The 25,255-nt window shown below is 44.4% G+C and overlaps 1 non-coding gene and 33 pseudogenes across 1 annotated transcript; 13 read left to right on the top strand and 21 right to left on the bottom strand.

The window, feature by feature from the left end:
• Positions 1–132: 132 nt before the first annotated feature.
• LOC148255053 (5S ribosomal RNA) lies at positions 133–251 on the top strand (annotated as a pseudogene).
• Positions 252–457: 206 nt separating this feature from the next.
• LOC148255052 (5S ribosomal RNA) lies at positions 458–576 on the top strand (annotated as a pseudogene).
• A 206-nt stretch (positions 577–782) lies between these two features.
• LOC148255051 (5S ribosomal RNA) lies at positions 783–901 on the top strand (annotated as a pseudogene).
• Positions 902–1,432: 531 nt separating this feature from the next.
• Positions 1,433–1,551, top strand: LOC148255050 (5S ribosomal RNA; annotated as a pseudogene).
• A 713-nt stretch (positions 1,552–2,264) lies between these two features.
• On the top strand, positions 2,265–2,383 carry LOC148255049 (5S ribosomal RNA; annotated as a pseudogene).
• Positions 2,384–3,445: 1,062 nt separating this feature from the next.
• LOC148255048 (5S ribosomal RNA) lies at positions 3,446–3,564 on the top strand (annotated as a pseudogene).
• A 1,391-nt stretch (positions 3,565–4,955) lies between these two features.
• LOC148255047 (5S ribosomal RNA) lies at positions 4,956–5,074 on the top strand (annotated as a pseudogene).
• Positions 5,075–5,276: 202 nt separating this feature from the next.
• Positions 5,277–5,395, top strand: LOC148255046 (5S ribosomal RNA; annotated as a pseudogene).
• A 200-nt stretch (positions 5,396–5,595) lies between these two features.
• On the top strand, positions 5,596–5,714 carry LOC148255045 (5S ribosomal RNA; annotated as a pseudogene).
• Positions 5,715–5,920: 206 nt separating this feature from the next.
• On the top strand, positions 5,921–6,039 carry LOC148255044 (5S ribosomal RNA; annotated as a pseudogene).
• A 2,436-nt stretch (positions 6,040–8,475) lies between these two features.
• Positions 8,476–8,594, bottom strand: LOC148255043 (5S ribosomal RNA; annotated as a pseudogene).
• Positions 8,595–8,788: 194 nt separating this feature from the next.
• LOC148255042 (5S ribosomal RNA) lies at positions 8,789–8,907 on the bottom strand (annotated as a pseudogene).
• A 531-nt stretch (positions 8,908–9,438) lies between these two features.
• Positions 9,439–9,557, bottom strand: LOC148255041 (5S ribosomal RNA; annotated as a pseudogene).
• Positions 9,558–11,062: 1,505 nt separating this feature from the next.
• On the bottom strand, positions 11,063–11,181 carry LOC148255040 (5S ribosomal RNA; annotated as a pseudogene).
• Positions 11,182–11,386: 205 nt separating this feature from the next.
• Positions 11,387–11,504, bottom strand: LOC148255039 (5S ribosomal RNA; annotated as a pseudogene).
• Positions 11,505–11,710: 206 nt separating this feature from the next.
• On the bottom strand, positions 11,711–11,829 carry LOC148255038 (5S ribosomal RNA; annotated as a pseudogene).
• A 725-nt stretch (positions 11,830–12,554) lies between these two features.
• On the bottom strand, positions 12,555–12,673 carry LOC148255037 (5S ribosomal RNA; annotated as a pseudogene).
• Positions 12,674–13,194: 521 nt separating this feature from the next.
• On the bottom strand, positions 13,195–13,313 carry LOC148255036 (5S ribosomal RNA; annotated as a pseudogene).
• Positions 13,314–13,519: 206 nt separating this feature from the next.
• Positions 13,520–13,638, bottom strand: LOC148255035 (5S ribosomal RNA; annotated as a pseudogene).
• A 527-nt stretch (positions 13,639–14,165) lies between these two features.
• Positions 14,166–14,284, bottom strand: LOC148255034 (5S ribosomal RNA; annotated as a pseudogene).
• A 536-nt stretch (positions 14,285–14,820) lies between these two features.
• On the bottom strand, positions 14,821–14,939 carry LOC148255033 (5S ribosomal RNA; annotated as a pseudogene).
• A 206-nt stretch (positions 14,940–15,145) lies between these two features.
• LOC148255032 (5S ribosomal RNA) lies at positions 15,146–15,264 on the bottom strand (annotated as a pseudogene).
• A 204-nt stretch (positions 15,265–15,468) lies between these two features.
• Positions 15,469–15,586, bottom strand: LOC148255031 (5S ribosomal RNA; annotated as a pseudogene).
• A 530-nt stretch (positions 15,587–16,116) lies between these two features.
• LOC148255030 (5S ribosomal RNA) lies at positions 16,117–16,235 on the bottom strand (annotated as a pseudogene).
• Positions 16,236–17,085: 850 nt separating this feature from the next.
• LOC148255029 (5S ribosomal RNA) lies at positions 17,086–17,204 on the bottom strand (annotated as a pseudogene).
• A 206-nt stretch (positions 17,205–17,410) lies between these two features.
• Positions 17,411–17,529, bottom strand: LOC148255028 (5S ribosomal RNA; annotated as a pseudogene).
• A 206-nt stretch (positions 17,530–17,735) lies between these two features.
• On the bottom strand, positions 17,736–17,854 carry LOC148255027 (5S ribosomal RNA; annotated as a pseudogene).
• A 673-nt stretch (positions 17,855–18,527) lies between these two features.
• Positions 18,528–18,646, bottom strand: LOC148255026 (5S ribosomal RNA; annotated as a pseudogene).
• A 1,975-nt stretch (positions 18,647–20,621) lies between these two features.
• LOC148255025 (5S ribosomal RNA) lies at positions 20,622–20,740 on the bottom strand (annotated as a pseudogene).
• Positions 20,741–21,555: 815 nt separating this feature from the next.
• Positions 21,556–21,674, bottom strand: LOC148255024 (5S ribosomal RNA; annotated as a pseudogene).
• Positions 21,675–22,020: 346 nt separating this feature from the next.
• LOC148255023 (5S ribosomal RNA) lies at positions 22,021–22,139 on the bottom strand (annotated as a pseudogene).
• Positions 22,140–23,645: 1,506 nt separating this feature from the next.
• LOC148255022 (5S ribosomal RNA) lies at positions 23,646–23,764 on the top strand (annotated as a pseudogene).
• A 206-nt stretch (positions 23,765–23,970) lies between these two features.
• LOC148255021 (5S ribosomal RNA) lies at positions 23,971–24,089 on the top strand (annotated as a pseudogene).
• A 531-nt stretch (positions 24,090–24,620) lies between these two features.
• On the top strand, positions 24,621–24,739 carry LOC148255020 (5S ribosomal RNA). The gene has a single exon (XR_015820487.1). It is a non-coding gene; the product is annotated as a 5S ribosomal RNA (ribosomal RNA).
• Positions 24,740–25,255: the final 516 nt, after the last annotated feature.

Genomic DNA, 25,255 nt, shown 5'->3' with positions numbered 1-25,255 from the left:
GTCACGGTACCAGGGCATTTTACTTCATATGAGAACGAGAAGGAGAGGTGCAGTGTGCACGTACAAGAAAACAAATGACAGGAGGGGGAGGGGAGGAGAAGGAGTCTATGTATTTACAGCGTGAAATAAAACAGGTGCGGTCATACCAACACTAATGCATCGGATCCCATCAGAACTACGCAGTTAAGCGTTCTTGGGCGAGAGTTGTACTCGGATGGGTGACCTCCTGGGAAGTACTCCTGTTGCACTCATTTTTTTGCAGATGGGTCGTTTGATGTTACGCGCGACTATAACTATGGTCTGCTGGTTTATTGACAAATGTGAGTCACGGCGCGGGAGCATTTTAGTTGATATTACAACAAGAAGGAGAGGTGCAGTGTGCACGCACAAGGAAAACAATGACGGGAGGGGGGAGGGAAGGAGAAGGAGTGTATGTATTTGAAGCGAAAAATAAAACAGGTGCGATCATGCTAGGACTAATGCACCGGATCCCATCAGAACTTCGCAGTTAAGTGTGTTTGGGCGAGAGTAGTACTAGGATGGGTGACCACCTGGGAAGTATTCGTGCTGCACCCACTTTTTTGTAGATAGGCCGTTCGACGTTACGCGCGACTGGAACTATGGTTCACTGGTATATTGACAAATGTGAGTCACGGGGTTAAGGCATTTTTCTTGATATTAGAATGAGAAGGAGAGGAGCAGTGTGCACGTATAAGGAAACAAATGACGGGAGGGGGGAGAGAATGAGAAGGAGTGTATGTATTTGAAGCGCGGAATGAAACAGGTGCGATCATACCAGCACTAATGCACCGGATCCAATCAGAACTTCGGATTTAAGTGTGCTTGGGCGAGAGTAGTACTAGGATGGGTGACCTCCTGGGAAGTACTCTTGTTACACCCTTTTTTTTTTAAGATGGGTCGCTCGACGTTACGCGCGACTGGAATTTTGGTCTGCTGGTTTATTCGCAAATGTAAGTCACGGCGCTGGGGCATTTCACTTGATATTATAAGGAGAAGGATAGGTGCATTGTGCACACATAAAGAAACAAAAGAAGGGAGGGTGGAAGGAAGGAGAAGGAGTGTATATATTTGTAGCGCAAAATGAAACAAGTGTCATTATACCATCACTAATTCACCGGATCCTATCAGAACTCTGCAGTTAAATGTGCTTGCGCGAGTGTAGTACAAGATGTGGTGACCTCCTAGGAATTTCTCGTGTTGCACCCATTATTTTGCAGATTGTTCGTTCGACGTTACGTGCGACTTGAACTATGATCCACTGGTTTATTCGCAAATGTGAGCCACGTCGCCGAGACATTTTACTTGATATTAGAACGAGAAGGAAAGGTGCAGTATGCACGCACAAGGAAACAAATGACGAAGGGGGGAGGGAAGGAGAAGGAGTGTGTGTATTTACAGCGTGGAATAAAACAGGTGCGATCATACCAGCACTAATACACTGGATCCCATCAGAACTACGCATTTAAGTGTGCTTGGGAGAGAGTTGTACTAGGATGGGTGACCACCTGGGAAGTACTCGTGTTGTACCCATTTTCTTGCAGATGGGTCATTCGACGTTATGCGCGACTAGAACTACGTTATGTGTGATCAAACCAGCACTAATGCACTGGATCCCATCACAACTCCTCAGTTAAGTATGTTTGGGTGAGAGTCGTACTAGGATGGGTGACCTCCTGTAAAGTCTTCGTGTTACACCAATTTTTTCAAAGATGGATTCTTCGACGTTACACGCGATTGGAAGTATGGTCACCTGTTTTATTGGCAAATGTAAGTCACGGCACCAAAGCATTTTACTTGATATTAGAACGAGAAGGAGAGGTGTAATGTGCACGCACAAGGAAACAAATGACGGGAGAGGAGGGGGGAAGAAGGAGTGTATGTATTTACAGCGCAGAATCAAAAAGGTGCATCATACCAATACTAATGCACTGGATCCCATCAGAACTCCGCAGTTAAGTGTACTTTAGCATGAATCACGGCACTAGGGCATTTTGTTTAATATTTTTCACGCATTCAATTAAAGCCCATCACGTGATAAGAGTGTCTGCGAGCATATTACATAGTAGAACAACAAAAAATGAGGTGCGGCGTTATCCGTTCATATGGGCATGAGTCGAGGCATCGGGGTATTTCGCTTGATATTTGAATTAGATGCAGAGGTGAGGTGCACGCACAACGAAACAAATGACGAGAGGGGAGAGGGAAGGAGAAGGGGTATATGTACTTGTAGCGCAATCTAGAACGGGTGCGATCATACCAGCACTAGTTCAGCAGAGCCCATCTGAACTCCGTAGTTAAGAGTGCTTGGGCGAGAGTAGTACTGGGATGGGTGATCTCCTGGGAAGTTCTCGTGTTGCACCCTTCTTTTTGCAAACGGGGCGTTACACATTCAACTGGACCGGAGCGGTGGTCCGCTGGTTCATTTGCAAACGTGAGTTATGGCACCAGAGTATTTTTCTTAATATTTTTTAAGCATTTAATCAAAGCCCATCACGTGATGAGAGAGTCATTGTGAGCATCTTAAATAGTAGAACAACTAAAAACGAGAGGCGCCGGGCGATCCGTTCATATGGGCATGAGTCGAGATGGGTCGTTCGACGTTACGCACGATTAGAACTATGGTCCGCTAGTTTATTCACAAATGTGAGTCACGGTGCTGGGGCATTTTACTTGATATTAGAACGAGAAGGAGAGGAGCAGTGTGCACGTACAAGGAAATATATGACGGGAGGGGGGAGAGAAAGAGAAGGAGTGTATGTATTTGCAACGCAGAATGAAACAGGTGCAATTATACCATCACTAATTCACCGGATCCCATTAGAACTCGATAGTTAAATGTGCATGGGCGAGTGTAGTACTAGAAGTGGTGACCTCTTAGGAAGTCCTCGTATTTCACCCATTTTGTTGAAGATGGGTCGCTCGACGTTACGCGCGACTAGAACTATGGTCTGTTGGTTTATTCCCAAATGTGAGTCACGGCACCAGGGCATTTTACTTAATATTAGGAGAAGGAGAGGTGCAGTGTGCACGCACAAGGAAACAAATGACGGGAGGGGGGAGGGAAGAAGAAGGAGTGTATGTATTTGCAGCGGAGAATAAAACAGGTGCCATGATACCATCACTAATTCACCTCCCATCAGAACTCCGCAGTTAAATGTGCTTGGGCGAGTGTAGTACTAGGAGTGGTGACCTCCTGGGAAGTCCTCGTGTTGCACCCATTTTTTTGCAGATGGGTCCTTCGACGTTACACGCGAATGGAACTATGGTCCGCTAGTTTATTCGCAAATGTGAGTTACGGCACCGGGGCATTTTACTTGATATTAGAACGAGAAGAAGAGGTGTTACGTGCACGTATAAGGAAATAAATGACGGGAGGGGGGAGGGAAGGAGAAGGAGTGTATGTATTTACAGCGTAGAACGAAAGATGTGAGATCATACCAGCATTAATGCACCGGATCCCATCAGAACTCTGCAGTTAAGTGTGCTTGGGCGAGAGTAGTACTAGGATGGGTGATCTCCTGGGAAGTTCTCGTGTTGCACCCTTCATTTTGTAGACGGGGCGTCAAACATTTAACTTGACCGGAGCGATGGTCCGCCGGTTCATTTGCAAACGTGAGTCAAGGCACTTGAGCATTTTTCTAAATATTTTTCTAGCATTCAATTAAAGCCCATCACGTGATGAGAGTGTCATTGCGAGCATCTTAAATAGTAGAAAAAAAAACGAGAGGCGACGGGCGATCCGTTCATATGGGCATGAGTCGAGATGGGTCGCTCGACGTTACGCGTAATTAGAACTATGGTCTGCTGGTTTATTTGCAAATGTGAGTCATGGCATCGAGGTATTTTACTTGATATTAGAACGAGAAGGAGAGGTGCAGTGTGCACGCACAAGGAAACAAATGACGGGAGGGAGGAGGAAAGGAGAATGAATGTATGTATTTACAGCGCGGAATGAAACACGTGCCATTATACCATCACTTATACATCGGATCCCATCAGAACTCCAAAGTTAAGTGTGCTTGGGCAAGAGTAGTACTAGGATTGGTGACCTCCTGGAAAGTCCTCGTGTTGCACCCATTTTCTTGCAGATGGGTCGTTCGACATTATGTGCGGATGGAATTATGGTTCGCTGGTTTATATATAAATGTGAGTCTCGGCATCGGAGCGTTTTACTTGATATTAGAATGAGAATGAGAGTTGTAGTGTGCACGCACAAGGAAACAAATGACGGGAAGGGGGAGGGAAGGAGAAGATGTGTATGCATTTGCAGCACGTAATGAAACAGATGCCATTATACCATCACTAATTTACCGGATCCTATCAGAACTCTGCAGTTAAATATGCTTGGGCGAGTGTAGTACTGGGAGTGGTGACCACATGGGAAGTCCTCGTGTTGCAAAAATTTTTTTGCTGATGAGTCGTTTGACATTATGCGTGACTGGAATTATGGTCCGCTGTTTTATTCGCAAATATGAGTCATGACGCCGGGGCATTTTACTTGATATTAGAACGAGAAGTAGAGGTGCAGTGTGCACACACAAGGAAACATATGACGGGAAGGGGGAGGGAAGGAGAAGGAGTGTACGTATTTGCAGCATCGAATGAAAGATGTGCGATCATACAAGCACTAATGCGCCGGATTCAATCAGAACTACGCGGTTAAGTGTACTTGGGCGAGAGTAGTACTAGGATGAGTGATCTCCTGGGAAATATTGGTGTTGCACCCATTTTTTTGCACATCGAATGTTCGATATTACGCTCGACTGGAACTCTGGTCCGTCTGTTTATTCACAAATGTGAGTCACCGCATCGGGGTATTTTACTTGATATTAGAACGAGAAGGAGAGGTTCAGTGTGCACGTACAAGGAAAAACATGACGAGAGGGGAGGAGGGAAGGAGAAAGAGTGTATGTATTTGCAGCACAAAATGAAAGATGTGAGATCATACCAGCACTAATGCACCGGATCCCATTAAAACTCCACAGTCAAGTGTGCTTGGGCGAGAGTAGTACTAGGATGGGTGACCTCCCGGGAAGTCCTCATGTTGCACCTATTCTTTTGCAGATGGTCGTTCGACGTTACGTGCGGATGGAACAATGGTTTGCTGGTTTATTCGCAAATGTTAGTCATGGCGCTGGGGTATTTTACTTGATATTAGAACGAGAAGGAGAGGTGCAGTGTGCACGCACAAGGAAACAAATGACGGGAGGGGGAAGGGAAGGAGGAGTGTATATATTTGCAGTGCGGAATGAATTAGGTGCGATCATACCAGCACTAATGCACTAGATCCCATTAGAACTCCGCATTTAAGTGTGCTTGGGCGAGAGTAGTACTAGGATGGGTGACCTCCTGGAAAGTCTTCGTGTTGTACCCATTTTTTTGCAGATGGGTCGTTCGACGTTATGTGCGACAAGAATTATGGTCTGCTAGTTTATTCACAAATTTGAGTCACGGTGCCGAGGCGTTTTACTTGATATTAGAACGAGAAGGAGAGGTACAGTGTGCACGCACAAGGATGACGAGAGGGGGGAGGGAAGGAGAATGAGTGTATGTATTTGTTGCGCGAAATAAAACAAGTGTGATCATACTAGCACTAATGCACCGGATCCCATCAGAACTCCACAGTCAAGTGTGCTTAGGAGAGAGTTGTACTCGGATGGGTGACCTCTTGGGAAGTACTCGTGTTGCACCCAGTTTTTTGCAGATGAGTCGTTCGATGTTAGGTGCGACTGGAACTATGGTCCGCAGGTTTATTCGTAAATATGAGTCATAGCACTGGGGCATTTTAGTTGATATTAGAACGAGAAAGAGAGGTGCAGTGTGCACGCACAAGGAAACAAATGACGAGAGTGGGGAGGGAAGGAGAAGGAGTGAATGTATTTCCACCGCAGAATGAAATATGTGCGATCATACTAGCACATATGCACCGGATCCTATCAGAACTCCGCTGTTAAGTGTGCTTGGGCGAGAGTAGTACTAGGATGGGTGATCTCCTAGGAAGTCCTCTTGTTGCACCCGTCTTTTTCTTTATATTTTTTGTTCATCCATTTGTAGTCCACCACGTGATAAGATTGTCATTATGAGCATTGTAAATAATAGAACAAGCAAAACAGAGGTGCAGCGGGTGGTCCGTTCATCTGGGCGTCAGTCGAGGCAACGGGACATTTTGCTTGATATTACAACTAAAAGTAGATGTGTGGTGTCCACACAGCGCGAAACAAATGATGGGAGGGGGGAAGGAAAGAAATGGGATATATGTCTTTGAAGTGAGGAATAGGACGGGTGGGATCATACTAGCACTAATGCATCGTATCCCATCATAATCTGCAATTAAGCGTGTTTTGGCGAGCGTAGTACGAGGATGAGTCACCTCCTGGGAAGTGCTTGTGTTGCACCCGTCTTTTTGCCGACAGGGCATCAAACGTTATGCGCGACCGGAGGCATAGTCCGCTAGTTCATTTACCGTCATGAGTTGCCGCGCCGGGGCATTTTGCTTACTTTTGTGTGTGCACTCATTTATAGTCCACCACGTGATAAGAGAGTCATTACGAGCATCTTACATAGTAGAACAATGAAAAAAAAAGTGTGGCGGGTGGTCCTTTAATCTGGGCATAAGTCGAGACGCTGGGGCATTTTGCTTGATATTAGAACTAGAAACAGAGATGCAGTGTGCTCGCACAGCGAAAAAAATGATGGGAGAGGGGAGGAAAGGAGAAGGGGTATATGTATTTGTAATACAGAATGGAAAGGGTGCGATCATACCAGTACTAATGCACCGGATCCCATCAAACTATGCAGTTAAACATGCTTGGACGAGAGTAGTACTAGGATTGGTAACCTCCTGAGAAGTCTTTGTGTTGCATTGTCTTTTTACAAATGGGGCGTAAAACAATACATGTGATCAGAGCCACAATCCGCTGGCGTGAGTTGTGTCGCCAGAAAATTTTGCTAACTATTTTTTCGTGCATTCATTTATAGTCTACCACGTGATAAAAGTGTCATTACGAGCATCTTACATAGTAGAATAAAGAAAAATGAGGTACAGTGGGCGGTCCTTTGTTCTGGCGTTAGTTGAAGTATCGGGGCATTTCGCTTGATATTAGAACTATAAACAGAGGTGTTGTGTGCGCGCACAGCGAAAAAATGACGGGTGAGGGGAGGGAAGGAGAAGGGGTATATGCATTTACAGCGCGGAATGGAAGGGGTGCAATCATACTAGCATTAATACACCGGATCCCATCGAACTCTGTAATTAAACGTGCTTGGGCAAGAGTAGTACTAGGATGGGTGACCTCCTGGGGCATTCGATTGTTGAAACCCTTCCTTTTGTAGACGCCCGTCAAACGATACGCGTGATCGGAGTCACAGTCCGCCTGCATGAGTAGCAACGTTGAAACATTTTGCTCTTGTTCTAATATCAACTAAATTGCGTCGATCCCTTGACTCACATTTGCGAATAAACCAGTGGAACATAGTTCCAATCGCGCATAACGTCGAACGCCTCATATGAAAAAAAAAATGGGTGTAACATAAAGACTTCCCAGGAGGTCACCAATCCTAGAACTACTCTCCTCAAAAAATACTTAACTGCAGAGTTCTGATGGGATCTGGTACATATGATCGCAACCCTTTATTTTCTATCCCCCCCCTCCCGTCATTTATTTTCTTGTTCGTGCACACTGCACCTTTATTTCTCATTCTAATATCAAATAAAATTCCCCGGTGCCTTGACTCACATTTGTGAATAAACTAGCAGAGCATAGTTCCAGTTGCGCGTAACGTCGAACACCCCATCTGCAAAAAAATAATACAACACGAAGACTTCCCAAGAGGTCACTAATCTTAGTACTACTCCCGTCCAAGCAAACTTAACTGCAGAGTTCTGATTGGATCTGGTGCATTAGTGCTGGTATGATCGCAACCCTTTAATTTTGTGCTGCAAATACATACACTCCTTCTCCTTCCCCCCACCTCCCGTCATTTGTTTCCTTGTGCATGCACACTGCACCTCTGTTTCTCGTTCTAATATCAAGTAAAATGCTCTGGCACATTGACTCACATTTGTGAATAAACCAGCAGACCATAGTTCCAGTCACACTTAATGTCGAATGCCCCATCTGCAAAAAAATTGGTGCAACAGGAAGACTTCCCAGGAGGTCACTAATCCTAGTACTACTCTCGTCCAAGCACACTTAACTACGGAGTTCTGATGGGATATGGGGCATTAGTGCTGGTATGATTGCAACCCTTTAATTTTGCGCTGTAAATACATACTCTCCTTCTCCTTCTCCCCCCTCCCTCCCGTCATTTGTTTCCTTGTGCGTGCACACTGCACCTCTGCTTCTCGTTCTAATATCAACTAAATTGCACCGGTGCCTTGACTCATATTTATGAATAAACCAGCGGACGATAGTTCCAATCGCGCATAACGTCAAACGCCTCATCTTAAAAAAATGGGTGCAACACAAGGACTTCCCAGAAGGTCACCAATCCTAGTACTACTCTCGCCTAAGAACACTTAACTGCAGAGTTCTGATGGGATCAGGTACATTAGTGCTGGTATGATCTCAACCCTTTAATTTTGCGCTGTAAATACACACACTCCTTCTCTATCCCCCCCTCCTGTCATTTCTTTTCTTGTGCGTGCACACTACACCTCTAATTCTCGTTCTAATATCAAATAAAATTCCTCGGTGCCTTGACCCACATTTGTGAATAAACTAGCAGAGTATAGTTCCTGTTGCGCGTAACGTCGAACCCTCCAAAATCAGTACAACACGAAGACTTCCCAAGAGGTCACTAATCTTAGTACTACTCCCGTCCAAGCACGCTTAACTGTAGAGTTCTGATGAGATCTGGTGCATTAGTGCTGGTATGATTGCAACCCTTTAATTTTGTGCTGCAAATACATACACTCCTTCTCTTTCCCCCCACCGCCCGTCATTTGTTTCCTTGTGCGTGCACACTGCACATTTGTTTTTCGTTCTAATATCAAGTAAAATGCTCCAACGCCTTGACTCATATTTGTGAATAAACCAGCAGACTATAGTTCTAGTCGCACGTAACGTCGAATGCCCCATCTGCAAAAAATTGGTGCAACACGAAGACTTCCTAGGAGGTCACTAATCCTAGTACTACTCTCGTCAAAGCACACTTAACTGCAGAGTTCTAATGGGATCTGGTGCATTAGTGTTGGTATGATTACAACCCTTTAATTTTGCGCTGCAAATACATACCCTCCTTTTCCTCCCCCTCCCCCCCCTCTCGTCATTTATTTTCTTGTGCGTGCACACTGCACTTCTACTTCTCATTCTAATATCAACTAAATTGCACCGGTGTCTTGACTCACATTTGCGAATAAACTAGCGGATCATAGTTCCAATCGCGCATAACATCGAATGCCTCATCTAAAAAAAATGGGTGCAACACGAGGACTTCCCTAGAGGTCACCCATCCTAGTACTACTCTCGTCCAAGAACACTTAACTACGGAGTTCGGATGGGATTTGGTGCATTAATGCTGATATGATCCCAACCCATTAATTTTGCACCGCAAATACATACACTCATTCTCTATCCCCCCCCCCCCTCCCGTCATTTGTTTTCTTATGCGTGTACACTACACCTCTGTTTCTCGTTCTAATATCAAATAAAATTCTCTGGCTCCTTGACTCACATTTGTGAATAAACCAGCAGACCATAGTTCCAGTCGCGCATAACATCGAATGCCCCATCTGCAAAAAAATCGGTGCAACACGAAGACTTCCCAATAGGTCACTAATCCTAGTACTACTCTCGTCCAAGCACACTTAAGTGCGAAGTTCTGATGGGATCTGGTGCATTAGTGCTGGTATGATCGCAACCCTTTAATTTTGTGCTACAAATACATACACTCTTTCTCCTTCTCCCCACCTCCCGTCATTTGTTTCCTTGTGCGTGCACACTGCGCCTCTGTTTCTCGTTCTAATATCAAGTAAAATGCCCCGGTGCCTTGGCTCACATTTGTGAATAAACCAACACACTATAGTTCCAGTCGCGCATAACGTCTAACGCCCCATCTGTAAAAAAATCGGTGCAACACGAAGACTTCCCAGGAGGTCACTAATCCAAATACTACTCTCATCCAGGCACACTTAACTGCAGAGTTCTGATGGGATCTAGTGCATTAGTGCTGGTATGATCGCAATCCTTTAATTTTGCACTTCAAATACATACACTCCTTCTCCTTCCCCCCCACTTCCGTCATTTGTTTCCTTGTGTGTGCACACTGCACCTCTGTTTCTCGTTCTAATATAAACTAAATTGCGTCGGTGCCTTGACTCACATTTACGAATAAACCAGCTGATCATAAAATTAGTCGCGCATAACGTCGAATGCCCCATCTGCAAAAAAATCATTACAACACAAAGACTTCCCAGGAGGTCACTAATCATAGTACTACTCTCGTCCAAGTACACTTAACTACGTAGTTCTGATGGGATCTGGTGCATTAGTGCTGGTATGATCGCAACCCTTTAATTTTGTGCTGTAAATACATACACTCCTCCTTCTCCCCCCTCCCGTCATTTGTTTCCTTTTGCGTGTACACTGCATCTCTTTTTCTCGTTCTAATATCAAATAAAATTCCCCAGCACCTTCACTCGCATTTGCAAATAAACTAGCAGACCATAATTCAAGTCGCACATAACGTCGAACGCCCCATCTGAAAAAAAAATTGGTGTAACACGAAAACTTCCTAGGTGGTCACCCATCCTACTAGTACTACTCTTGCTCAAGCACAATTAACTGCGGAGTTATGATTGGATCTGGTGGATTAGTGCTGGTATGATTACACCCGTTTGATTGCGCACTGCAAATACATACACTTCTTCTCCTTCCCTCCTCCCTCCCGTAATTTGTTTCCTTGTGCGGGCACACTGCACCTCAACTTCTCATTTTAATATCAAGTATAATGCTCCAACGCCTTGACTCACATTTGCGAATAAACCAGCGGACCAAAGTACCAGTCGCTCGTAACGTCGAACGCCCCATCGGTAAAAAAATGGGTGCAACACGAGGACTTCCCAAGAGATCACCTGTCCTAATACTACTCTCACCCAAGCACAATTAACTGCAGAGTTCTGATGGGATCCAGTGCATTAGTACTGGTATGATCGCATCTGTTTCATTATGCACTGCAAATACATACACTCCTACTCCTTCCCCCCTCCCCCCCATCATTTATTTCCTTGTGCGTGCACACTCAACCTCTGTTTCTCATTCTAATATCATGTAAAATACCCTGGCACTTTCACTCACATTTGTGAATAAATCAACGGACCATAGTTCCAGTCGCGCATAAAATCAAACGCCCCATCTGTATAAAAAGGGTGCAACACGAGATCTTCTTAGGAGGTCACCCATCCTAGTACTACTCTCGCCCAAACACACTTAAATGCGGAGTTTGATTGGATCCGATGCATTAGTGCTAGTATGATCGCACCCGTTTCATTCTGCACTGCAAATACATACACTCCTTCTCCTTCCATCCCCCCTCCTGTTATTTGTTTCCTTGTGTGTGCACATTACACCTTTGCTTCTCGTTCTAATATCAAGTAAAATGCCCCGGTGCCTAGACTCACATTTGCAAACAAAAAAGCGGACCACTGTTCCAGTCGCGCGTAACGTCAAACGCCCCATTTGCAAAAAAATGGGTGCAACACGAGGACTTCCTAGGAGTTCACCCATCCTAGTACTACTCTCGCCCAAACACACTTAACTGTAAAGTTCTGATGGGATCCGGTGCATTAGTGCTAGTATGATGGCACCCATTATATTAAGTGCTGAAAATACATACATTCTTTCTTCTTCCCTCCCAATTCCTGCCATTTGTTTCCTTGTGCGTGCACACTGCACCTCTACTTCTCGTTCTAATATCAAGTAAAATGTCACAGCTCCTACACTCATATTTGCGAATAAACCAGTGGACCATAGTTCCAGTCGCGCATAACGTCGAACGTCCCGTCTTCAAAAAAATTAGTGCAACACAAAAACTTACGAAGAGGTCACCCATCCTAGTACTACTCCTGCCTAAACACAATTAACTGAGGAGTTTTGATGGGATCCGGTGCATTAGTGCTGGTATGATCGCACCCGTTTGATTTTGGGATGCAAATACATACACTCTTTCTCCTTCTCTTCCCCCTCCCGTCATTTGTTTCCTTGTTCGTGTACACTGCACCTCTGCTTCTCGTTCTAATGTCAAGTATAATGCCCTAGCGCCTTGACTTAAATTTCCAGCGGACCATAGTTCTAGTTGAACGCAAATATATACACTCCTTCTCCTTCTATCCCCCCTATTTTCATTTGTTTCCCTTTGCGTGCACACTGCATCTCTACTTCTCGTCATTTATTTCCTTGTGCGTGCACACTACACCTCTGATTCTCATTCTAATATCAACTAAAATACCCTGGCTTCTTGACTCATATTTGCAAATAAACCAGCAGACCACAGTTCCAGCGCACGTAACGTCGAACGCCTCATCTGCAAAAAAATGAGTGCAACACGAGAACTTCCTAGGAGTTCACCCATCCTAGTACTACTCTTGCCCAAACACACTTAACTGCGAAGTTCTGATGGGATCCGGTTCATTAGTGCTGGTATGATCCCACCAATTTTATTTTGCGCTGTAAATACATACATTCCTTTTTTTCCCTCCCCCTTCCTGCCGTTTGTTTCCTTGTGCGTGCACACTGCACCTCTACTTCTCGTTCTAATATCAAGTAAAATGTCACGGCTCCTTGACTCACATTTGCGAATAAACCAGCGGACCATAGTTCCAGTCGTGCGTAACGTCGAACGACCCATCTTTAAAAAAATTGGTGTAACACGAAAACTTACCAAGAGGTCACCCATCCTAGTACTACCCCTGCCTAAGCAAAATTAAATGCGGAGTTCTGATGGGATTCGGTACATTAGTGCTAGTATGATCACACCCATTTGATTTCGGATTGCAAATACATACACTCTTTCTCCTTCCCTTCCCCCTCCCGTCATTTATTTCCTTATTCGTGTACACTGCACCTCTGCTTCTCGTTCTAATATCAAGTATAATGCCCTAGTGCCTTGACTTACATTTCAAGCGAACTATATTTCTAGTTGCACGTAACGTCGAACGCCCCATCTGTAAAAAATTGAGTGCAACACGAGGACTTCCCAAGAGGTCACCCATCCTAGTACTACTCTCGCCCAAACCCGCTTACCTACGGAGTTCTGATGGGATCCACTGCATTAATGCTTGTATGATCACACCCGTTTCATTTTGCGCTGCAAATACATACACTCCTTCTCCTTCCATCCCCCTTCCCATCATTTGTTTCCCTCTGCGTGCATACTGCACCTTTGTTTTTCATTCTAATATCAAGTAAAATGCCCCTGTGTCTTAACACACATTTGCGAATAAACCAGCAGACCATAGTTTCAGTCGTGCGTAATGTCGAATGCCCCATCTGCAAAAAAATGAGTGCAACACGAGGACTTCCCAGGAGGTCACCCATCCTAGTACTACTCTCGCCCAAGCATACTTAACCGCGGAGTTCATATGAGATCTGGTGCATTAGTGCCAGTATGATCGCACCCGTTTCATTTTGTGCTGCAAATACATACACTCCTTCTCCTTCCCTCCCCCCTCCCATCATTTGTTTCCTTGTGCGTGCACACTATAAGAAAACAACTTAAAAATTAGCAGTAAAAATAAAAAATTGAGTCTCATTTTCTACGTACAAGAGTTAAGCGGAAGTAAACATAAGTTGAAGAGGCACTTTACCCCAAGATTGGTTGATTAGTCATCATGGCTTGAAGTGGCTTCAAAAGTTCCCCCGCATGCACTTTTCGCTATCGTTTGTATAGATTACCATACATCTAGTACCAAGCAGGAGATTGAGTGAAAACGAGTGGATGATTAGGAACGCCAAAATACACGAAGTATTGGTAACTGAGATTACACACATAAATTTTTGAATTTAATAGAATGTTAATTGGGGTTCCTCTGGTTCTCGTTCTAATATAAAGTAAAATGCCCTGGCTCTTTTACTCACGTTTGCGAATAAACCAGCAGACCATAGTTCCAGTCATGCATGACGTCTAACGCTTCATCTGCAAAAAAATGGGTGCAACACGAGGACTTCCCAGGAGGTCACCCATCCTAGTACTATTCTCGCCCAAACACACTTAATTGCGGAGTTCTGATGGGATCCAGTGCATTAGTGCTGGTATGATCTCACCCCTTTAATTTTGTGTAGAAAACACATACACTCCTTCTCCTTCCCCCCCCCCCCCCCTCCTGTCATTTGTTTCCTTGTGCGTGCACACTGCACCTCTGTTTCTCGTTCTAATATCAAGTAAAATGCCCTGGTGCCTTGACTCACATTTGCGAATAAACCAGCAAACCATAGTTCAAATCGCGCGTAATATCGAACGCCCCATTTGAAAAAAAATCTGTGCAACACGAAGACTTCCCAAGAGGTCACAAATCCTAATACTACTCACGCCCAAGCACACTTAACTGCGAAGTTCTAATGGGATCCGGTGCATTAGTGTCAGTATGATTGCGCCCGTTTAATTTCACGCTGCAAATACGTACACTCCTTCTCCTTCCCTCCCCCGTCTCGTCATTTATTTGCTTATGCGTGCACATTGCACCTCTGCTTCTCGTTTTAATATCAAGTAAAATGCTTTGGTGCCTTGACTCATATTTGCGAATAAACCAGTTGAACATAGTTCGAGTTGCGCGTAACATCAAACGCCCCATATGCAAAAAAATGGATGCAACACGAGGACTTCCCAGGAGGTCACCCATCCTAGTATGACTCTTCCCCAAACACACTTAACTACGAAGTTCTGATGGGATCCGGTGCATTAGTGCTGGTATGATTACACCCTTTTTATTCCGCGCTGCAAATACATACACTCCTTCTTCTTTCCTCCCCCTTCCTGTCATTTGTTTCCTTATGCGTGCACACTGCACCTCTGCTTCTAGTTCTAATATTGAGTAAAATGTCCAAACTCCTTGACTCACATTTGTGAATAATCTAGCGGACCATAGTTCCAGTTGCGTGTTATATCGAACGCCCCATCTGCAAAAAAATGAGTGCAACACGAAAACTTACCAGGAGGTCACCCATCCTAGTACTACCCTTGCCCAAGCATAATTAACTGCGGAATTCTGATGGGATCTGGTGCATTAGTGCTGGTATGATCGCAACCGTTTAATTTTCCACTGTAATACATGCACTCTTTGTCCTTCCCTCCCCATCCCGTAATTTGTTTCATTGTGCGTAAACACTGCACCTCTACTTCTCGTTCTAATATCAAGTAAAATACTCGAGTGCTTTAAGTCATATTTACGAATAAACCAATGTACCATAGTTCTAATCACAGGTAACGTCGAACACCCCATCTGCAAAAAAGTGGGTGCAATACGAGGACTTCCTAAGAGGTCACCAATCCTAGTACTACTCTCACCCAAACAAACTTAACTGCGGAGTTCTGAGGGATCCGGTGCATTAGTGCTTGTATGATCGCACCCGTTTCATTCCGCTCTGCAAATACATACACTCCTTCTATTTTCCTCCCCTCTCCTGTCACTTATTTCCTTGTGCGAGCACACTGTACCTCTTCTTCTCGTTCTAATATCAAGTAAAATGCCCCGGCTCCTTCACTAAAATTTGTGAATAAACCAGAGGACCATAGTTCTAGTTGCGCGTAACGTCGAACGTCCCATCTATAAAAAAATGGGTGCAACACGAGGACTTCCCAGGAAGTCACCCATCCTAGTATTACTCTTGCCCAAGCAAACTTAACTGCAGAGTTTGATGGGATCCAGTGGATTAGTGCTGGTATGATCGCACTCGTTTTATTTCGCACTGCAAATACATACACTCTTTCTCCTTCCGTCCCCCCTCTTGTCATTTGTTTCCTTGAGCGTGAACATTGCACCTCGACTTCTCGTTCTAATATTAAGTAAAATACCCCGGCGCCTTGACTCACATTTGCGAATAAACCAGCAGACCATAGTTCCAGTCGCGCGTAACGTCGAACACCCCATCTGCAAAAAAATGGGTGCAACACGAGGACTTCCCAAGAGTTCACCCATCCTAGTACTACTCTCGCCCATACATACTTAACTTCGGAGTTCTAATGGAATTTGGTGCATTAGTGCTAGTATGATTGCACTCGTTTCATTCCACGCTACAAATACATACACTCCTTCTCCTTCCCTCCCCCCTCCCGTGATTTGTTTCCTTGTGCGTGCACACTGTAAGAAAACACCTTATAAATTGGCAGTAAAAATAAAAAATTGAGTCTCATTTTCTACGTACAAGAGTTAAGTTGAAGTAAACATAAGTTGAAGAGGCACTTTACCCCAAGATTGGTTTATTAGTCATCCTGGCTTGAAGCGGGTTCAAAAGATCCTCTGCATGGAATTTTCGCTATCGTTCTTATAGATTACCATACATGTAGTACCAAGTGGGGGATTGAGCAAAAACGAGGGAATGATTAGGAACACCAAAATACACGAAGGATTAGTAAGGGAGATTACATATAGAAAATTTTGAATTTAAAAGAATGCTAATTGGGGATCCTCTACTTCTCGTTCAAATATAAAGTAAAATACCCTAGCGCCTTGACTCACATTTACGAATAAAACAGCGGACCATAAATCTAGTCGTGCATAACATCGAATGCCCATCTGCAAAAAAATCAATGCAACACAAAGACTTCCCAGGACGTCACTAATCCTATTACTACTCTCGTCCAAGCACACTTAACTGCAGAGTTGTGATGGGATCCGGTGCATTAGTGCTGGTATGATCGCACCCCTTTAATTTTGCGCTACAAATACATACACTCCTTATCCTCATCCGCCCCTCCTATCATTTGTTTCCTTGTGCATACACATTGTACCTCTATTTCTTATTCTAATATCAAGTAAAATGTCTCGGTGCCTTAACTCAAATTTGCAAATAAACCAGCAGACCATAGTTCCAGTGGTGCATAACGTTGAACCCCCAATCTGCAAAAAAATCAGTGCAACACGAAGACTTCCTAGGAGGTCACTAATCCTAGTACTACTCTCGCCCAAGCACACTTAACTGCGAAGTTCTAATGGGATCCAGTGCATAAGTGCCGGTATGATCGCACCCGCTTAATTTCGCGGTGCAAATACGTACACTCCTTCTAATTCCCTCATTCGTCCCGTCATTTGTTTCCTTATGTGTGCACACTGCACTTCTGCTTCTCGTTCTAATATCAAGTAAAATGCCCCGATGCCTTGACTCGCATTTACGAATAAACCACCAGACCATAGTTCCTGTCGGGCAAAACGTTGAATGCTCCATCTACAAAAAAATAGGTGCAACACGAGGACTTCCCAGGAGGTTACCCATCCTAGTACTACTCTCGCCCAAGCACACTTAACTATGAAGTTTTGATGGAATGCAGTGCATTAGTACTGGTATGATCGCACCCATTTTATTTTGCACTACAAATACACACACTCCTTCTCCTTCCCTCCCCGTTCCCGTCATTTGTTTCCTTGTGCGTGCACGCTGCACCTCTCCTTCTCGTTCTAATATCAAGTAAAATTCCCCAGCACCTTGACTCGCATTTGCGAATAAACCAGCGGACTATAGTTCCAGTCGCGCATAGCATCGAACGTCCCATCTGCAAAAAAATGAGTGCAACACTAGGATTTCCCAGGAGGTCACTCATCCTAGTATTACTCTCGCCCAAGCACACTTAGCTGCGGAGTTCTGATGGGATCTAGTACATTAGTACTGGTATGATCGCACCAATTTCATTCTGCGTTATAAATACATACACTCCTTTACCTTCCCTCCGCCCTCCTGTCATTTGTTTCCTTGTGCATGCACACTGCACCTCTGCTTCTCGTTCTAATATCAAGTAAAATGTCCCGGCACCTTGACTCACATTTTGAATAAACCAGTAGACCATAGTTGCAGTCACGCGTAACGTTTATTGTCTCGTGTGCAAAAAAAAAATGTTTAACACAAGGACTTTCCAAAAGGTCAGCCATCTTAGTACTACTCTCACCAAAGGACACTTAACTACATAGTTCTTATGGGATTCAGTGCATTAGTGCTGGTTTGATCGCACCCGCCCCATTCTGAGCTATAAATGCATGTGCCCCTTCTCTTTTCCTCCCCCTCTCGTCATTTGTTTGTTGTACACGCACACTTTACCTCTACTTCTAGTTCTAATGTCAAGTGAAATGCTCCGGTGCCTCGACTCATGCCCATATGAACGGATTGCCTGCCGCATTTCTATTTTTATTGTTCTACTATGTAAGATACTCGTAATAATACTCTTATCAAGTGGTGGGCGTTAACTGAATGAATGAAAAATATTAAGCAAAATGCCTTGGCGCCGTGACTCATGTTTGCGAATGAACCGACAGACCGTCGCTCTGATCCTGTATAATGTTTAATGCCCTGTTTGCAAAAAGAAGGGTGCAACACGAGGACTTCCAAAGAGGTCACCCATCCTAGTACTACTCTCACCCAAAAATGCTTAACTGCAGAGTTCTGATGGAATCTGACAAATTAGTGCTAGTATGATCGCACCCGTTCCATTTCGCGCTGCAAATAGATATATCCCTTCTCCTTCCCTCCCCCCTTTCGTCATTTTTCTCGCTGTGCGCTCACGTTTGCGAATGACTAATGGACTGTTGTTCCCATCAGGCCTAACATTTATTGCCTCGTGTGCAAAACAATAGGTGCAACAAGAGGACTTTCCAAGAGGTTAACCATCTTAGTACTGCTCTAACTAAAAGACACTTAACTGCAAAGTTCTTATGGGATTCGGTGCATTAGTGCTGGTTTGATCGCACCCGTCCCATTCCTATCATTTTTTTCGTTGTACGCGCACACTTCACCTCTACTTATAGTTCTAATATCAAGCGAAATGCCCCGGCGCCTCGACTCATGCCCATATGAACGGATCGCCCGATGCACCTCTGTTTTCATTACTATTATGTAAGATACTCGTAATAATACTTTAATCATGAGATGGGCTTTAATTGAAAGCACGAAAAACATTAAGCAAAATGCCCTGGCGTCATGACTCACGTTTGCGAATGAACCAGCTGACCGTTGCTTCGGTCCCACGTAACATTTAATGCCCCTTCTGCAAAAAGAAGGGTGCAACACGAGGACTTCCCAAACGGTCATCCATCCTTGTACTACTCTCGTCAAGGCACGTTTAATTGTGGAGTTCTGACGGGATCCGGTGAATTAGCTCTGGTATGATCGCACCAGTTCCATTTTGTGCTGCAAATACTTATATCTCTTCTCCTTCCCCCCCCTCCCGTTATTTGTTTCACTGTGCGCACATACCTCACCTCTGCTTCTAGTTCTAATATCAAGCAAAATGCCCTGGTGCCTCGACTCATGTCCATATGAACAGATCGCCCGCCGTACCTTTGTTTTCGTTGTTTTACTATGTAAGATACTCGAAATAACACTCTTATAACGTGGTGGACTTTAATTGAATGCGCAAAAAATATTAAGCAAAATGCTCTAGCGTCATGACTCATATTTGCAAATGAACTAGCAGACCGTCACTCCAGTCCTACGTAACATTTAATGCCCCGTCTGTAAAAAAAAGGGTGCAACACAAGAACTTCCCAGGAAGTCACCCATCCTAGTACTACTCTCGCCTAAAAACACTTAACTGTGAAATTCTGATGGGATCCGACGAATTAGTGCTGGTATGATCGCACCTGTTCCATTTTGCGCTGCAAGTAGACCTACCCCTTCTCCATCCTTCCCCCTCTCCCATCATTTTTTTCGTTGTGCGTGCACCCCGCACCTCTGCTTCAAATTCTAATATCAAGCGAAATGCCCCGGCGGCTCGACTCACGCCTAGATGAACGGACCGCCTGCCGCACCTTGTTTTTCATTATTCTACTATGTAAGGTGCTTGTAAAAACACTCTTATTACGTGGTGGACTATAAATGAATGCACAAAAAATATTCAGCAAAATGCCCTGACGCCGCGACTCACGCTTGCGAATGAACCGACAGACCGTGGTTATGGTCGCGTGTAACATTTATTTTCTCGTGTGTACAAAAATAAGCACAACACGAGGACTTTCCAAGAGGTCAACCATTTTAGTACTACTCTTACCTAAGGACACTTAATTACAGAGTTATTATGGGAATCGGTGCATTAATGCTAGTATTATCGAACCCGTACTATTTTGCTCTACAAGTGCAAGTGCCCCTTCTCCTTCCCTCCCCCTCCCATCATTTGTTTCACTGTGCGAGCACGGCTCACCTCTACTTCTACTTCTAATATCAAACAAAATGCTCTGGCATCTTGACTCCTACCTATATGAAAAGATTGCCCCCCACACCTCTATTTTTGTTGTTTTACTATGTAAGATACTAGTAATAATACTCTTATCACGTGATGGGATTTAATAGAATGCACAAAAAATATTAAAAATATGTCCTGGCGTCGTGATTCACGTTTACGAATGAACTGGCAGATCGTTACTCCGGTCCTGCGTAACATTTAATGCCCTGTCTGCAAAAAGAAGGGTGCAACATGAGGATTTCCTAGGAGGTCACCCATCCTAGTACTACTCTCACCCAAAAATGCTTAACTACAGAGTTCTGATGGGATCTGGTGAATTAATGCTGGTATGATTGCACTTTTTCTATTTCGCATTGCAAATAGATATATCCCTTCTCCTTCCCTCCCCCCTCCCATCATTTGTTTTGCTGTGCGCACACCTCACCTCTACTTTTCATTATAATATCAAGTGAAATGCTCCGGCGGCTAGACTCGCGCCCAGATGAATGGACCGTCTACCACACCTCATTTTTTTTATTCTACTATCTAAATTGCTCGTAATGACACTCTTATCATGTGGTGGACTATAAATAAATGCACTAAAAATATTAAACAAAATACCATGGTGCCAAGATTCACACTGGTGAATGACCAGGCGGATCGTCGCTCCAGTCCCGCATAACGTTTAACGCCTTTTCTGCAAAAAAAAGGGGTGCAACACGAAAACTTCCCAAGAGGTCACCCATCCTAGTACTAATCTCGCATAAACACGATTAACTGTGGAGTTCTGATGGGATCTAGGGAACTAGTGCGGGTGCGATCGCACATGTTTTAGTTTGCACCGCAAATATATATAGCCCTTTGTCTTCCCTCTCCCCTCCTGTCATTTGTTTCGCTGTGCGCGCACCTCACCTCTTTTTCTAGTTCTAATATGAAGCGAAATGCCCCGACTCCTCAACTCATGCCCATATGAACGGATCGCCTGCCACACCTCATTTTTCATTGTTCAACTATCTAAGATACTCGTAATTACACTCTTATTACGTGACAGGCTTTAATTAAATGCTCGAAAAATATTAAGCAAAATGCTTCGGCGCCGTGACTCATGTTTTTAAATGAATAAGCAAATCGTCGCTCCAATTCCACATAATGTTTAATGCCCTATCTGTAAAAAGAATGTTGCAACATGAGGGCTTCCCAACAGGTCATCAATCCTAATACTACTCTCGCCCGAGCACGTTTAACTGCGGAGTTCTGATGGGATCCGGTGAACTAGTGCTGGTATGATCGCACCCATTCTAGTTTGCACTACAAATACATATGCCCCTTCTCCTTCTCTCTCCCCTCCCTTTATTTGTTTCGTTGTGCACGCACCTCACCTCTGCATCAAATTCTAATATCAAGCGAAATACTCCGACGTCTCGACACATGCCCATATGAACGGATCGTGCTGCACCTCATTTTTCGTTGTTCTACTATTTAAGATGCTCGCAAGGACACTCTTATCAAGTGATGGGCTTTAATTGAATACGCAAAAAATATTAAGCAAAATGCAACAGCGCCGTGTCTTACGTTTGCGAATAAACTGGTGGACCGTCGCTCCAGTCCTGAAAAATGTTTAACGCCCCGTCTGCAAAAAGAAGGGTACAACACAAGAACTTCCAAGGAGGTCACCTATCTTAGTACTACTCTCGCCCAAGCACGCTTAACTACGGAGTTCTGATGGGATCCGGTGAACTACTGCTTGTATGATCTCAACCGATCTAATTTACACCGCAAAGACATATACCCCTTCTCCTTCCCTCTCCCCTCCCATCATTTATTTCGCTGTGTGCGTACCTCACCTCTTATTCTAGTTCTAATATCAGGAAAAATGCCCCGACACCTCGACTCATGCCCATATGAACGGATTGCTCGCAGTGCCTCATTTTTTATTGTTCTATTATGTAAGGTGCTCTAAATGACACTCTTATCACATGATGGGCTTTAATTGAATGTGGGAAAAATATTATAAAAAATATCTCGGCGTCGTGACTCACGTTTGGGAAAGAACCGGCGAATCGTTGCTTTGGTCCCACGTAACGTTTAACACCCCGTCTGCAAAAAGAACGGTGCAATACGAGGACTTCCTAAGAGCTCACCCATTCTAGTACTACTCTCGCAAAAGCACACTTAATTGCAAAGTTCTGATGGGATTCGGTGAACTAGTGCTGGTGTGATCACACCCATTCTGTTTTGTGCCGCAAATACATATACCCCTTCTCCTTCACTCTCCCCCCTGTCATTTGTTTCTTTGTGCGCGAACCTAACCTTTGCTTCTAGTTCTAATATCAAGTGAAATGGTACGGCGCCTCGACTCATGCCCATATGAACAGATCGCTCACCGCACATCATTTTTCGTTGTTATACTATTTAAGCTACTTGCAATGACACTCTCATCACAAGATTGGCTTTAGTTTAATGCGCAAAAAATATTAAGCAAAATGCTCTACCACCGTGACTTACGTTTGCAAATGAACTAGTAGACCGTCGCTCCTGTCCCGCAAAACGTTTAACACTCCGTCTGCAAAAACAAGGGTGCAACACGAAAACTTCCTAGGAGATCACCCATCCTAGAACTACTCTCACCCAAGCACGCTTAACTACGGAGTTTTGATGGGAACCAGTGAATTATTGTTGGTATGATCACACCCTTTCTTATTTGCACCGCAAATACATATGCCCATTCTTCTTCCCTCTCCCCTACTGTCATTTGTTTCGCTGTGCGCGCACCTCACCTCTGTTTTTAGTTTTAATATCAAGCGAAATGCCTGGCACCTCGGCTCATGCCCATATGAACGGATCGCCCCCCTCACCTTATTTTTTGTTGTTTTACTATTTAAGATGCTCGCAATAACACTCTTATTACGCGATTGGCTTTAATTGAATGCGCAAAAAATATTAAACAAAATGCTCCGGTACTGTGACTCACATTTGCGAATGAATCGGCGAACCGTTGCTATAATCACACGTAACGTTTAATGCCCTGTTTGTAAAAAGACTTGTGCAACACGAGGACTTCCCATTTGTGAATGGGGCGTTCAACGTTACGCGCGACTGGAACTATGGTTCGCTAGTTTATTTGCAAATGTGAGTCAAGGCGCCAAAGCATTTTACTTGATATTAGAACGAGAAGGAGAGGTGCAGTGTGCAAGAACTAGGAAACAAATGACGAGAGGGGGGAGGGAAGGAAAAGATGTTTATGCATTTGCAACAAGAAATGAAACGAGTGCGATCATACTAGTATAAATGCACCGGATCCCATCAGAACTCCGCAGTCAAGTGTGCTTGGGCGAGAGTAGTACTAGGATGGGTGATCTCCTGGGAAGTTCTCAAGTTGCACCTATTTTTTTGCCGATGGGGCATTTGACATTACGCGCGACTGGAACTATGGTCCACTGGTTTATTCGCAAATGTGAGTCAAGGCACCGGAGCATTTTACTTGATATTAGAACGAGAAAGAGAGGTGCAGTGTGCACGTACTAGGAAACAAACGATGGGAGGGAGGAGGGAAGGAGAAGATGTGTATGCATTTGCAGCACGAAATGAAACGTCTGCAACCATACCATCACTAATGCACCAGATCCCATGAGAACTCCGCAGTTAAGTGTGCTTGGGCGAGAGTAGTTCTAGGATGGGTGACCTCTTGGAAAGTCCTTGTGTTGCACCTATATTTTTACAGATGGGGCATTTAACGTTACGCGCGACTGGAACTATGGTCCGCTGGTTTATTCACAAATGTGAGTCAAGGCACCGGTGCATTTTACTTGATATTAGAACGAGAAGGAGAGGTGCAGTGTGCACGCACAAGGAAACAAATGATGGGAGCGGGGAGGGAAGGAGAAGATGTGTATGTATTATTAGCGCGAAATGAAACATGATGGATCATACCAGCACTAATGCATCGGATCCCATCAGAACTCCACAGTTAAGTTTGCTTGGGCGAGAGTAGTACTAGGATGGGAGAACTCCTGGGAAGTCCTCGTGTTGCACCCATATTTTTGCAAATGAGCCATTTGATGTTACGCGCAACTGGAACTATGGTCCGCTGGTTTATTCACAAATGTGAGTCAAGTCGCCAAAGCATTTTACTTGATATTAGAATGAGAAGGAGAGGTACAGTGTGCACGCACAAGGAAACAAATGATGGGAGGGGGGATGGAATGAGAAAGAGTGTATGTATTTGCAGCGCGAAATGATACATGTGCGATCATACCAGCACTAATGCACTGGATCCCATCAGAACTCCAAAGCTAAGTGTGCTTGGGCGAGAGTAGTACTAGGATGGGTGACCTCGTGGGAAGTCCTCGTGTTACACTCATATTTTTTTAGATGAGGCGCGACATTACGCGCGATTGGAACTATGGTCCGCTGGTTTATTCAAAATGTGAGTCAAGACGCCGGAGCATTTTACTTGATATTAGAACGAGAGATGTTCAGTGTGCAGTGTATGTTAAGCACCTGTTTCATTCCGTGCTGCAAATACATACATTCTTTCTCCTTCCCTCCCCCCCATCGTCACTTATTTCCTTGTGCGTGCACAGTGCACCTCTCATTCTCGTTCTAATATCAAGTAAAATGCCCTAGCACCGTGACTCACATTTGCGAATAACCCAGCGGACCATAGTTTCAGTCGCGCGTAACGTCAAACGACCCATCTGCAAAAAAATAGGTGCAACACGAGAATTTCGATCCGGTGCATTAGTGCTGGTATGATCGCACCTGTTTTATTCTGTGCTGTAAATACATACACTCCTTCTCTTTCCATCTCCCTCCCGTCATTTATTTCCTTGTGTGTGCACACTGCACCTCTTCTTCTCGTTCTAATATCGAGTAA

The sequence above is a fragment of the Carica papaya genome, chromosome 5 (assembly GCF_054855325.1).
Source record: "Carica papaya isolate Zhongbai chromosome 5, ASM5485532v1, whole genome shotgun sequence".
In the NCBI taxonomy this organism is placed as follows: Eukaryota; Viridiplantae; Streptophyta; class Magnoliopsida; order Brassicales; family Caricaceae; genus Carica; species Carica papaya.
The sequence above is the reverse complement of the archived record's forward strand: the minus strand, read 5'-3'. Positions and strand labels throughout refer to the sequence as shown.